The following is a 13,879-nucleotide window of genomic DNA, read 5'->3' as shown; positions in this document are numbered from 1 at the left end:
TAAGGCAGTGTTGGACTGAAGGCTTTCCTATTTCGGACATCAGTCGCAGTTGAGTTAGATGGGACAGGCATAACTTTTTTAAGTCTTTCTTTGATATGTCTCTTACTGACTGAGGTTCTTCGAAGAACCTCGAGAGACCGATATCCGCAAGGAAGGATTTTACGTACCTTAGCCACTTAATCTTGTTCATACAGTCTAGTTTCATACAGTCCTCGATGATTGCTCTTGTCAGGTGGCATTCATCTGTTGCCCATATTCTGCGCCACAGCATAATGGGTTGAATCTTAATGAGGTCTGAAATATGATCCAATCCAAGTTCCAAGTGGCAACCGAAAGTAGTTGTGGATTTGGGGACTGCTAGTAAGAATTTTAAAAAGAGGTTTTAAATTTTCTGTATTTGTTCAGCGTTAGCTGTTCCCCAGACTCCTGCACCAAAAATGGCAGTACTAATGCATTTTGCGTTATAAATTTTTAACATCTCTGTTATAGGTCTTTTTCCTAGACGGAGGGAGAACGCTTTTAAAGCTCCAATTGTTCTTAAGAGAGACAGCTTACGTGAAGTGATTGCTTGTTTCCAATTAAACTCTTCGTCAATAGTGATCCCGAGGTATGAGTAAGTTTTAGTTCTTTCAAGAGGGATTTTATCCACAAGTATTGACTTTACTTTTTTCCTTTTGGTACCAGCGTGCATCACAAAGGTTTTTTTTATATTGACTTTTAGGTTGAGACTTGCCATGAATGTGCAGTAGTTGTTTAGTGCTTTTTGTAACTGGATCGGGGTTCGTGCCAAGATCACCGCATCGTCAGCGTATAACAATGCTGGGATCGGTCGCCGACCCACTTCTGGCAGATCTTTTACGCCCTGTAGCATGGCAGCTTCTAATCCATTTGTGTAGAGCGTAAATAGGAAGGGGGCCAATACGCACCCTTGCCTGACCCCCTTCTGTACTGGAAAGCTGTCGGTGAGTTGGCCCTCCAATCCGTATCGAACCTTTCCCGTGGCTCCAGAGTATAACTCACGCAGGAAGTCTATGATTGCAGGCTCTATCCCCATTTGTAGCATTATTGCCCAAAGTTTTGAATGTTCTACACAGTCAAACGCTGCCGTAAGGTCAACGTAGACCATGTGTAGAGTTGATTTTTTTGCTGAGGTGTATTTTCCAGCCAGTAGTGTTAAATTCAAAACTTGGTCCACAGTGCTCAGGCCTGACCTAAACCCATATTGAAGATCTGATAGTGCCCCGTGTTCTGTTGACCACTCCTGGAGACGGTCTAGAAGTATCCTCCCTGCCATCTTCCCGACCGAATCCAGGAGGGAAATGGGACGGTAACAGGTGGGAGAGTCTCTGTTGCCTTTCTTAAATATGCGGACCAGGATCGATGTAGACCAGGAGTTTGGGAGGCTGACTTCCTTGGCTGCATTCAAAACCCTGGTTAAAAAAGGGGACCAGAGATCAGGGAGTGATTTGTAAAGGTCTATTGGGACTGAGTCCGGTCCTGGGGCTTTGCCATTTTTTGCAGTCTTTATCGCTTTTGTTACCTCATTCATAGTAAATTGAATTTTTATCGGGTAGTTCACCGGAAGGGGGAGCTGGGGGGGTAGAGACCGGGTCTCCAGATTTATCCTTACCGAAGACCTCTGCGAAATGTTGCACCCAGTCCTCGGCGTTTATTGCAACATCCAGCGAAGGACCGTCGTTTTTTCCATTTAAGAATGGCGATTTTACGATTTTCCAGAAGGCTACATTGTCCTTTTGTGTGCTGCTGTTTAGGAGTTGGGTCCAGAGATTTCTTTGTATCTCTTTTTTTCTCTGCCTGAGTGAGAGCTTGTATGTTTTCCTTAATTGCCCAATCTCTTCTCTGTTTCGATCTTTCTTTGCTAAGGCTTTCTTTAATGCTGAGTAGGTTTTTGTGCACTGAGTGTCAAACCAACCTTTTCTTAGTTTGTTGTTTTGTTTCCTGGGTTTGGTTAGTTCTGTACCGATAGTTTTCACTATCTCATTATAATTGGTCAGAATTTCCATTGGAGTGGCCAAGGGATTTAGACAGGTATCAATATGAGTCATGCATTTTTTGATTATACTTGTGCAGGTTGAGTCTTGGTCGAGGTTACCCCATTTGAGGGTGAAACCGTTCAGTCTGTTCAATCTGAGGTTCTCTTGGTGTAAAAGGCCGATGTAATCCTTTGCTTGCATTTTGTGATGACCAGGCTCTAAGTAGATTAGTCTAAGTGGATGATGGTCACTAAGTACATTGTTATCCACTGCAAAGTGCTTTATGCTTGTGGCGCTATTAGTGGAGATTAGGATGTAATCAATTAATGTTTGGGCGCCTCTTCCATGGAACGTTGGTTTAAATTGGATAGTTGGCGTCGTTAGCAAGTTTGCAAACCCTATGTCTAACTCAGACATAATGGCCTGTATGATGTTTCCTTCCTCTGTATGGGAAAAATGGGTAACAGGGTTGTCTTGTTCGTCTGTGATCCCACATGTTGGGGCGTTGCTTTTGCAGCAGATATTAAGATTGAAATCTCCTCCCCAAATTATGGAGTGGGTGACTTTAGCGTGTTTGTTTTTTAGTTCATTTGTTGCATCACTAATTTCGCTTAGAGCTTTGGTGAATTCCGGCAGGGTCATATTATTGTAGAAGTTTATTATGGTATAAGTGACTTGGTGTGATACCTTTATATCGATGATTTGGTAATTCTGAAGGAGTGCAATTGGCGTTATGTTCTGACAGGGCCAAAGGTCGAAAATGTATGTAATTAGGCCCCCTTTACTTCTCCCAAAGGATGATTTTGTTGCTTGAGAGAAGTAGGTTCTAAATCCCACCAGATGTATTGGGTCGTTCAGCCATGTCTCCTGGAGGCAAACTAAGTCATTTATGTGAACCAGATCTAAAAAGGTTTTTTCAAGGTACTTGGTTGCCAGGCCCGCCACGTTCCAGAATAGGATTTTTCTCTCATTTTCTGCGGTGGAATTGGCAGATAGAGACGGCGGATCCGGTTGTGCCGCTTCTAGAAACGGAGTTGGATGGTCTACGTTCAGAGTTAGCTCGTCTGCTGTGTCCGTGAAGGGGTTGCTTTCGTTTTGAGTTGTCATTTCTAAGGTAAGATCGTCTTTTCTGTCTTTTTGAGAGCTGTGGACCATGTCAGACGGCTTATTCTTCAGTTTGTTTGGTGAGAGTGAAAATTGACGTCTAAGAGTGTGCGGAAAAGTTGATGTGACGTGCTGTGATAATGGTCAGTCGACCATGTCCAAACAGCTATAATGATTGAAAGTTGGGATTCCGGTCCAGGGTTCTCTGTACTGGTGTTGATACGTCCTCCTACCGTAGTTGTTCCAATCACTTCGTTCTCTGTAGCCATATCCCCATTCTCACTGCGGCTGGAACCTTTGATGGTTACCCTGCCCTCTATCGCCCTGATTCCAGTTTCTTGGACCTTGATCAGGTTGACTCCATGACCAGTTTGATGGCCAGCTGGGGTCCTCGAAACGGTTGGTTTGTCGAGGATAGAAGAACGATAATCGTTTAACGTTTATGCCATCGTTCTCTTCTGGGATGTCCCAGGAACAGATGTAGTCCACTGCCCGTGGATTTTCAAAGTTAACTATGATACAGTCACCGTGAATTGATTTTGGCTGATGACCTATCCAGGACACCCTTCTCACTGTGGTGATTCTGGTGATTGGGTGATTGGGCCTGTTGATGTTTAGCCAATAGCGTGCTTTGTTTAGTAGAGACCAGGTAGGTTCATCTGTGTCTTTACTTAGTTCTGGGACTCCGGTTAATATAGCAACGAAGGGTGCTGCTTCCGGCGGGAGATTTACTACTTTCGGCCATATTTTATTTATTCGCTCTGGTTTGGTATTTGTTCTCTGCGGTGGATCTTGTCGGGGAGTATTTGATACAGGTGGGTTAGTAAGAGTAGTTGCTGGTAATATCTTTTCCGGAATCTGATTTGAAGGTGGTTGATTTTGTGGGTCTGTAGTGGGTTTTACTTTGTCCTGATTAGGCTTGGGTTTCGAGGGAACAGTTGGTTTGGTTAATGTTCCTTTTCGTTCACTTGTATTTGCGTTTATATTGTTTGTGGACTTTGTAGTAGCAAGATTGTTCGCACCCTGTTTCTGGTTGTTGGTGACGTTCATTTTACCAGATTTGATGGTGAGATCTGATATAGTTGATAGGTCTTTTTTCTTTGGATTGATAGTTGTATTTACTGTGGTAATCAATATGGCCATTTGTTTTTCTATCATTTCAAGATTTTTTGAATCGGGTCAAGCTGATGTTTTACAATTTCCGATATTTCTTTTAATAAAAAGGATTCTACCTTTAGATTACTTGTGATTTTTGTTGAGTTTTGAGCCAACTTGTCTTGTCGAGATTGTTTTGAGTTATGTCTGTTCGGGTGATCTTCGATTATAAGTACGTCAGACCTAATATTGTTAGAGTGGGCTGTGTTGAGAGTATTCTGTAGGTTTAAGGCCGTTGAAGATGATTCCGAATCAGGGATTGTGAGAGTTGTACGAGTTGGACTCGTAGGGCGTTTTCCAGGTAGGGTCTGAGTTTTAGGAATAGCTCCTTCCCTGATACCTCTGGTGTCAGATTGTGTTAGCTCCATTTGTGTTGGTTCAGTTTGTGTTGGTTGTATTGTAGCAAAAATGTCGGGGGTCTGTTCAAGATCCTGAGAAGATTGTGAGTTGGACAATTGCGAGGCTACTGAAAGATCAACTGTGTTTGGTAAAGCGTGTATTTCAGCATTTGTCTCGGAGGTTGTCCTGTTCTGAAAAGCAGCGTTTGGAGTTTGAGCCTGTGCCAGGAGACCCATGGATGAACGTCGTGCTTGATCGAGTTCATATGAAACACGGCGATCAATCATCAGTACTGTTTGGTCAATGGTTTCATTTACTTTGTGGAGAAACTGATCGATAGGGCCAACTGTGGTCTCCATATTTTTCTTTAAGGTTTTACTTCTTGAACCTCTTGTTGACATAATGTGTTTCTTAACCAAGTGGGATAGAATATCTGGCTTTCCTATGCGTTATGTTTCGTATTTTAGTGTTATGCACTCAGTTGGTATATTTATAACTGTTGCACAAGTAATTACCTTAGCTTGAATGTTAGGGGGGTGCGCCCGGTCCGGTCTCCTCTGGTCTGTGACAGGCTAGGACGGGCCCACCCTTGGCCCAAGCTTCGCCCAGCGTCTCGCTCGCGTCCCGCGAGAGGGAACGGTGACGCCCTTTATGCGCCTCCTGGCGCGTCGTGAAGGGGGTGTGTCTGGAGACCTCGAGGGCTGCCGGGAGTTGTAGGCAGCCCCTCGCCTCGCTCCACTCGGCGGCCCCGCTGTCAGGTGGAAGCAGACAGCAGGACGGCGGGAGGGAGGCGGTGGGGGGTCTCAACAGCACAGGGACCCGGTAAAGTGGCAAAATCTTCCTCTCTCGTAGCGTTGCGCAGGTCAGAGTCACTGCGGGGCAAGTGTGGCGAAACAGCGTGACACTACCTCCTGTAACGGGGACGCCCTTTATGCGCCTCCTGGCGCGTCGTGAAGGGGGTGTGTCTGGAGACCTCGAGGGCTGCCGGGAGTTGTAGGCAGCCCCTCGCCTCGCTCCACTCGGCGGCCCCGCTGTCAGGTGGAAGCAGACAGCAGGACGGCGGGAGGGAGGCGGTGGGGGGTCTCAACAGCACAGGCACCCGGTAAAGTGGCAAAATCTTCCTCTCTCGTAGCGTTGCGCAGGTCAGAGTCACTGCGGGGCAAGTGTGGCGAAACAGCGTGACACTACCTCTTGTAACAGGGACGCCCTTTATGCGCCTCCTGGCGCGTCGTGAAGGGGGTGTGTCTGGAGACCTCGAGGGCTGCCGGGAGTTGTAGGCAGCCCCTCGCCTCGCTCCACTCGGCGGCCCCGCTGTCAGGTGGAAGCAGACAGCAGGACGGCGGGAGGGAGGCAGTGGGGGGTCTCAACAGCACAGGGACCCGGTAAAGTGGCAAAATCTTCCTCTCTCGTAGCGTTGCGCAGGTCAGAGTCACTGCGGGGCAAGTGTGGCGAAACAGCGTGACACCTTGCAAGTAACCAGACTTCCCCCCTGGCTATGAAGCGGTCGGCGGTCCCTTCCGCCTCTGCCTCTACCTCTGCCACCGAGTATTTTGAAAGCTGGGGGCTAGGGGCTGGGGGCCGCGGTAGCAGCGTGAGGGAAGGGATGATGGGCGAGCTGCTGCTCTCTTCTCACTATTCGACCACGTCTGGCTAAGCCTGCTGGATTCCTACCTGCTGGCGAGTTCTGCGCCGAGATCTGCGCCTGCCTCTGCCGCTACTCCGTGGCCCGAACCCGGGCCCGACCAGGTCAGCACACAGTCAGCTCGGCCCGGGAAAGAGGCTTCTGCTCGGTCACGGGACACGTGTCAGGCTCGGGTCAGGCAAGACTTCCGCAGGCTTCAGCTGGGCTAAGGGCTGCAGGGCTGCAGTGTCTGCGGAGCCACGATGGAGGCTTCGGTGTCCCGGTGGCTTCAAGACCAACTTCGGCTTTGGCTTCAACGGTTTCAATGGTGATCAAACCGGTACCGGTACCGCAGCATCAGCAGCGGCAGCCGCTCGCCGTTCGATGTGTGGAGCTGGCGTACTGACGTTCTGGTGAGTACAGCTCTCTGGCGCACCCTACTGGACTCTCAGCTCCGGCGTCTCACAACATCCAAAGCAAGTATAGTCATTGACTGGCACTGACACTCTTGCTACTCTTATTGCCTCCCTGATATAGGAAGAAGGCTATGTCTGCCTTACGCTGTGCCCTCATAAATGCCCCATCTATCCATGCCTACAGTGCAATAAATGACTTTGCAATAGACGGGTGCCTTGACTGGCTGCTCATCAGACATGACTCGATAGGTTGGGTGTTGCCATCATCTTGGCCAAAGCGAACAACTGTGGTATGATAAAGGAAGGAAAAGGTGGCAAAAGAGGAGCTGCCGTTTTCTTGTCCAGGTAGTTTCAACTAGTACCGCAGTGTCCCTCAAGCACTTCTCAGCAGGGGTCTCTCTATCGTCTTGGTATTCGAGTCAGACCTGCTGTACACTATGACGCCTTTCACACTACAATCTCACAACTGTTTGTTCTTGGACATCTGCTGCTTAGAGATCATCAATACTGTTTAGGGCAGTGGTGTGGTCCGAGGACCCCTGTCGGTCTGCGAGACCTACACAGGGGGTCTGCGACTGGTTTACAAAATTACAGAACACTAAAATTAATAAAATGTATACAAATAAAAAAGAAAAATGTAAAATGTTTCTGTTTTTGATTGTGAATTAAACAAAATATTTCAATGCTTCAATATTTGTTTGGTGCATACTTGTTTTTTTACATTTTTGTATATTGTTTTGAGGTTTAAATCATATGAATTGGTTCGACCGGGTGTCCCCGCTTCCAATATATACTTAGTTGAGGTCCCCGGGTTCCAGTAATGATTCAGTGTGCAGCTACCACAGTCAAAATGTTAAGCACCGCTGCTCTAGGGCTACAACAATGGCGCACCGTGAAGGACCAGGATTTGAACTAGTTACTGAGACAGAAAAGGACCCCTGCATGACTTTGAAAAGCCTGCACCAGGCCCTAGTTCCCCATGGTGAGTTCTGTATGGGATTTTGATTTTTAGGAATCTGTGCCCAAAAGAAACATGCCTGTCTGCTGGAGATTAGGTGTGGCATCGAGTGCACCCAGAGCTGGGCTCTATGATTGGAGCCGTCCTTCACAGAGTACACTGGGCTGAGGAGTAAAGACATTAGTGGCAGCATGTTCATCTTTATAATATAGTGGGACAGGACATTACTATTTACTGGTTTTCTGCACTGGGAAAGCGGCCTAACAACCTCCCCTATTTAAATTGTTCAGCCACTTGCAGTAGGGTCCTTTGCTGAGCTTCTAGTGGACTGCTCCCTTCGCTGCACAGCTCCAGCTGGTCGCTGCTGCAGCCCCTCTCGGCAGGGGTTCGAGGCCCTCCTCCATCAAGAGGGTCCTGCCCGTCCCTCATCCCTGGTGGTCTAGTGGAACGGCATCACTGCTCTACTTATTGACCGCCCTTCTGTCTCTTTTCTGCTTTTTTCTGCCTATTTTAATTTTTCTCCTGCTTCTGCCTATTTTGGTTTTCTTTCATTTTCCTGTGCTTTTTTTTGCTTCTTCGTCACCCTTGCCGCTGCAATCCCCATAGCCCCGCCCCCTCAAGTGACCTTTCCCACTCCCAGCATTTCTCGCCTCCCAGCTGTCATGCCCCCCTCCAAGCAGCACTGCTTCATGGCGGCCGCAGCGCAGTGAAAGTGCAGGCTACTGACCTTCTAGTGGACTGCTCCCTTCACTGCACCGCCCCTCCTGAAAGCTGCTGCTGCCCCCATCGCTGCTGCTGACCCTCTGGGCGGGAGTTCGAGGCCCTCCTCCACCCACAGGCTCCTGTCTGCGCCTCATCCCTGGTGGTCTACTGGTAGAGAGTCACTGCTCTGCTGCTTGACTGCCCTTCTGTCTCTCTTTTTCTGCTTTTCTCTGCCTCTTATTTTTTTTCTGCTTCGGCCTTTTTTGTTTTTCTTTCCTTCTCCTGAGCTTTTTGCTTCTTTGTCACCCTTGCCGCTGCAATCCTCCGCGATCCTGCCCGCTTCCAGTGACCCTTCTCACTTCCCGTGTTTCCTGCCTCCCAGCTGTCCAGCCCCCCACAACACTACTTAATGGCACTCGATGTGCAGCCCTGCCACTAGCGTGCCAAAGGCAAGCCTTTCTGCGCCTGGACCGTGCCCAGCGCCCGGAACCCTGGTTCTCAGACCTTCCACCACTACGAAGCCAGGACCCTCCTCGCCCTCAACTCAGGATGCCACGCCGCCTGCCATCTTGCGTCGCCAAAGGAGACCCAAGGATCCTTTTCCTGCCATAACTGCTGCCACACTTTCACCCACGCCAACACGCCAGCTCCTCACCCAGTCGACCAACAGCGCCAACCGGGTCAACTGCATACTCCTCAACACGCGCACCCTCCACAAACACGGCACAGAAATCTGGGACCTCCTTGATGCCTCTTCTCCCGACATCGCCTTCTTCACAGAAACCTGGACCAACACCTGTTCTGGACCGGACATCGCCACTGCCATCCCTGACGGCTACAAAATCATCTGTTAGGACCGCACCGTCCGACCATGAGGAGCCATCGCCATCATCCACAAGAACACCCTTCGACTGACAACTTACTCGAATGATCCACCAACAACCATGGAACACCTCCACGTCTAGATCCAGACCAACCCCAACACCACCCTCCGTGGCACCCTCATCTACATGCCCCTCTATCCCCTTCCGTCCTTCAGTGACGCCATCGTAGACCTCATTGCACCCCAGGCTCGCGAATCCACCAATTACATCCTACTCGGAAACCTCAACTTTCTACCTGGTCAACCCAAGTGACCATAACACCTCCTCCGTACTGGAGAACCCCACCAACATCAGACTGAAGCAGCTACTCACTGCATCAACCAAGTCTTCTCCGCCAGCAGGAACATCACCTACAGCTACACCACCAAACTTCTCTGGACCGACCACCACTGTGTACACTTTGCTTTTGCCATTTCCACTGTTCACCACCGCCCTCACTGCCCATCCCCCCTTTGTAGCTGGAAGACTTCCTCAGCACGACCACACCACCAACAGACGCCATCACTGCAGCATGCAACCTCCAATAATTGATCCAAAAAAAGACAGCTGATTCACTCCTGCCATCCACGAGTCGAGACGCACCTGTCGACGACTCACAAAGAGATGGAGGAACAACAAAACCCCGTAAACCCGCTACCTTCAGAATCGCCGCCAACACACACCACAGTCACCTCAAACTCTCAAAGAAAACAACCCAAGTCAGAATCAACACCAACGCACACAACAGCAAAGAACTCTTCGCCATCATCAAGGAGTTTGCCAGGCCCAACAAGGAGACCACAGACATCCCGCCCTCACAAGACCTCTGCAACAAACTCAGCACCTTCTCTATAATCTACGACAGCTTCGATACCCAAGACCCTGCCACAATGTCCGCCACCACTGCACGCAACCAGGCTCCACCCCAAAAGATTATGTTCAACTGCACTCCACTCACCGTAGACAACACACTCAAGACCATGAAGAGCATCCACTCCAGAGCTCCATCATATCCTTGCCCATATCATATCTTCCATAGAGCTGCCGCCTCCTTCTCCCCCGAGTTTCGCCGCACCATCAACTGTTCCATCGAAACTACCACCTTCCCCAACAACTGGAAACACGCCGAGATCAACCCCCTGCTGAAGAAGCCGTCCATCAACTCGGCAGTCCTCAAGAACTTCATATCTATCTCCATCCTCCCCTTCCCAGACAAGGTCATCGAGAAGGCCATCAACGCCCAAATCTCCGAGTTCATCGAAGAGAACCATGTCCTGGACACCTCCCAATGCAGCTTCTGAAGCAACCACCGCACAGAGACCGCACTCCTTGCCACCAGTGACGACATACGCTCCCTCCTTGATAGGGGCTAAACCACAGCCCTTATCCTACTGGACCTCTCGGCTGCCTTCTACACTGTCTCCCACCGCACCCTAATCACAAGACTCCACGACGACGGCATCTGCGAAAAGGCACTGGACTGGATCCACTCGTTCCTTACTGTCTGAACACAGCCAGGCAGACTACCCCTGTTCCTCTCAGAGCCTACAGAAATCAGCTGCGGAGTGCCCAAGGGCTTCTCCTTGAGCCCAACCCTCTTCAACGTCTACATGGCCTCCCACACGGAGATCATCAGAAACCACGGACTCAACATCGTCTCCTATGCAGATGACACCCAGTTGATTCTCTCCCTCACCAACGAACCCACAGCTGCCAGAATCAACTTTCACAGCGGAATGAAGGCCGTTGCTACCTGGATGAAAGACAGCTGCCTCATGCTCAACTTGGACAAGGCTGAAGTCCTCATCCTAGGATCCGTCCCCTCAGCTTGGGACGACTCTGGTGGCCCACTGCACTAGGAACCCCTCCCACCCCTACGGATCATGCACACAACCTCTGCATCATACTGGACTCCTCACTCACAATGAACCGCCAAATCAACGCTATATCCTCATCCTGCTCCACACACGTTGCCTGCTTTGAAAGACATAAGATGGAGGTCGGAGAGCCTACCAGACAACAATGTAGACTGTAGGTAACCTCTAAAGCATTCCCGAGGTTCCTTACAGTGGACTAGACACTGGGGTGTTGAGAATAAAAGACAAAAGGTCCCTCTGCAGTACAGGGTCTGCCCGTGCCCACATTCTGCTCCATTCTTCACTGGGATGAGTGATCCGCAGCAAGCTAAGTTGCAGTTAAGTGGGGAAGTCTTCCGTTTTCTTTTGGGTTATCTTGATCATGAGCTCCCACCCTGCGCCTCCTTCCTGCTTTAGAGTCAAAGACTGTAGCTGGACAGTCGAAGAGGAATTTGCAAGAAAAAAAAGCATCTCCCTGAAATCGCTCCCAGATCTGGACCAATGGATTCCACAATCTCTGTCTGATAATTGGTTATAAAGTTAGGGGTGAAACTCCGAGTCACTGTGCAAGAATTTCCTACCAACAAAGTAAAGATGTTTGCGCACCAGAGTTGGGGTTGCAGACTGGCAACTCTCCTTGGAAGGTTTGCTACCAGAAAATTGACCCCTAAAGAGGAGTACTGAATGTGCCCATGCATGAGTGAAAGGCTGCCTAGAAGAGAGCCTTAACCCCTTGCGCGCTAGCGGTTTTCCCCGCTGTGTGCTGGGTTTTTCGAAAACCCGCGTTACATGACGAGCTCAGCTCGACATCAGCGTGCGAGCGCCGTAGCTGATGACGAGCTGAGCTCGTCATCAGCATCGAAGGGGTTAAAGAGCTCAGCGAGAAATGCAGAAGATTCACCCTTTGTAATCCATGGAATGGACCAGCATCATAAAGTCCTGTTATGAGGCCTTCTGTCCTGGCCCCTCTATGGCTTGCCTAGCACTACTTATGAAGTTGGATCGCTGGTGACAAAAATGCGCTTTGAGGTATCAGGACCACGCTGATCAATTCCATCAGACACCCCCAAAGTACACTGATGACTTGGCATCACGAAATTTTGCTACTGCGATCAGCAGAGCACCAAGACATGTCAAAAGTGCCTGACAAGCTGGAACCAAAAATGGCTTATGATAGCATTTGGCAGCCACTTCGAACCTAGACTAACACCTCTGATGGACTCGATGGTGTGCGTGAAACGTATTCACAATAGACAAACTGCATAACTGTTCCGTATGCAGTACGTAAAAACTTGTTATACCAAAATGGTTTTTCTGTATACGAAGTTATGAATTTTTACACTTTATGCCCTGTATATTGGAATTATACTAAAAAAAAAAACAACAATTAAACCAAAACAAAATAGGACTTCTAAAAATGTCCGCAAAGTTAAGCATTTCCTGCATTCATGTCTGTGGTTTAACTTTTCATGTTTTGAGGTCACATTTACTGGCTGCATTTTCCATTGAGGTCATTTCAGTAAGTCTTATATACAGTTGCTTACAGTATCTAGGTCAAAAAGTGATCAAAAGAAGGTAAGAAAAAGTATGATGGAGTAACGGAGGTTGGGGCTTTCCAAAACACTTGTAAATGGACTGGTAGCACTAAAAGTATTAAGAGTGCCTTTAGATGCCATAATAGTAGCTACAGTCGTAGTACTAGTGGTAGTGTGTACCAGCAGAACTGCTATGAGCAGTAGCTGAAGGATGTGTGGAGTACTATGCGTATCGTTAGGGGACTTGAACGCAGCGAAACAGCACCAAAGTAGCACTGATAGTATCTGTGAATGGAAGCACTTTAAGGTGGGAAAACAAACTTTATAGTGCAAGAATCGTTTATTATAAAATGCAGGTGAAATTGGACTCTGTAGAACTGATTCACAAGCTAGTTTAAATGACAAAACCATGTTCTGTCATTTACAAAACATGGTTTTACACTCCCAAAAACTTACATCCTTTTCATGAGACTAAGGGGCATATGTATCATCCGTTTTCTTAGTCGCAAACGCTGCGATTCGCAAAAAAGCAGCGTTTCGACAAAAGAAATCGGAAAATGCGATGTATGATTAAAATCGAACCGCAAAATTAAGGAATCGCAAAATTTGCTATGTATGAAGCACCCAAGTTGTGCAATTTCTCATTAAGAAACCGCAAATTACCATCAACTTGAAGTTGGTGGTAATTTGCGATTTCTTTTACAAATCCACTTTTTGGCATTTGTAAAGGTGCCATGTGGCGCACATACATGCCCTTAGGGCATGTATGTGCGCCATATGCGCACACATGTAAATTTCAGGGGTGTATCAGGGTGTCCTTATGACACCCCTGCACCATTGAAATGATTCTCAATTTGTGATTCTCAAATTGTGAATCGCAAATTGAGAATAACTTCCCATTCATTCCTATAGGCCTCCTGGCCCATAGAAATTAATGTGAAAGTATTCCTTAATTGCGATTCGCAATTTGCGAATCGCAATTAAGCAATATTAAGAAATCGCTTACAAATTGCGATTTTTTACATACATCCCTATTTGCAATTCTCAAATAGCGATTTCTAAAAAATCGCTATTTGAGAATGGCAAATCAGGATGTTGATACATATGGCCCTAAATCTTGACGCAAGGACAGAAAGAGGCCATTCCAGGACAGGAATTCACCGAAATGTACTTACTTGTAAGTATTCACGACTTTATCCTCAACCCACTCCCGCGCTGGAGGTGTCTGGACATTTACTACAGTCAGTGCAGGATTAAATCCATTTCTAGGTTGGGAACGGGTGGAACCCACCCCCAAAATGAACTGGAGTGTAGGAAAAATGTTCTTCCTGGGCCA

The 13,879-nt window shown here is 48.1% G+C and overlaps 1 protein-coding gene across 4 annotated transcripts in view; it reads right to left on the bottom strand.

The window, feature by feature from the left end:
* DTNB (dystrobrevin beta) overlaps nucleotides 1–13,879 on the bottom strand; it is a 1,293,049-nt gene that overhangs the window by 44,580 nt on the left and 1,234,590 nt on the right. The gene's annotated exons all lie outside the window — the stretch shown is intronic.

The sequence above is a fragment of the Lissotriton vulgaris genome, chromosome 6 (genome assembly GCF_964263255.1).
Source record: "Lissotriton vulgaris chromosome 6, aLisVul1.2, whole genome shotgun sequence".
Lineage (NCBI taxonomy): Eukaryota > Metazoa > Chordata > Amphibia > Caudata > Salamandridae > Lissotriton > Lissotriton vulgaris.
This window is presented reverse-complemented; position numbering and strand designations above follow the sequence as displayed.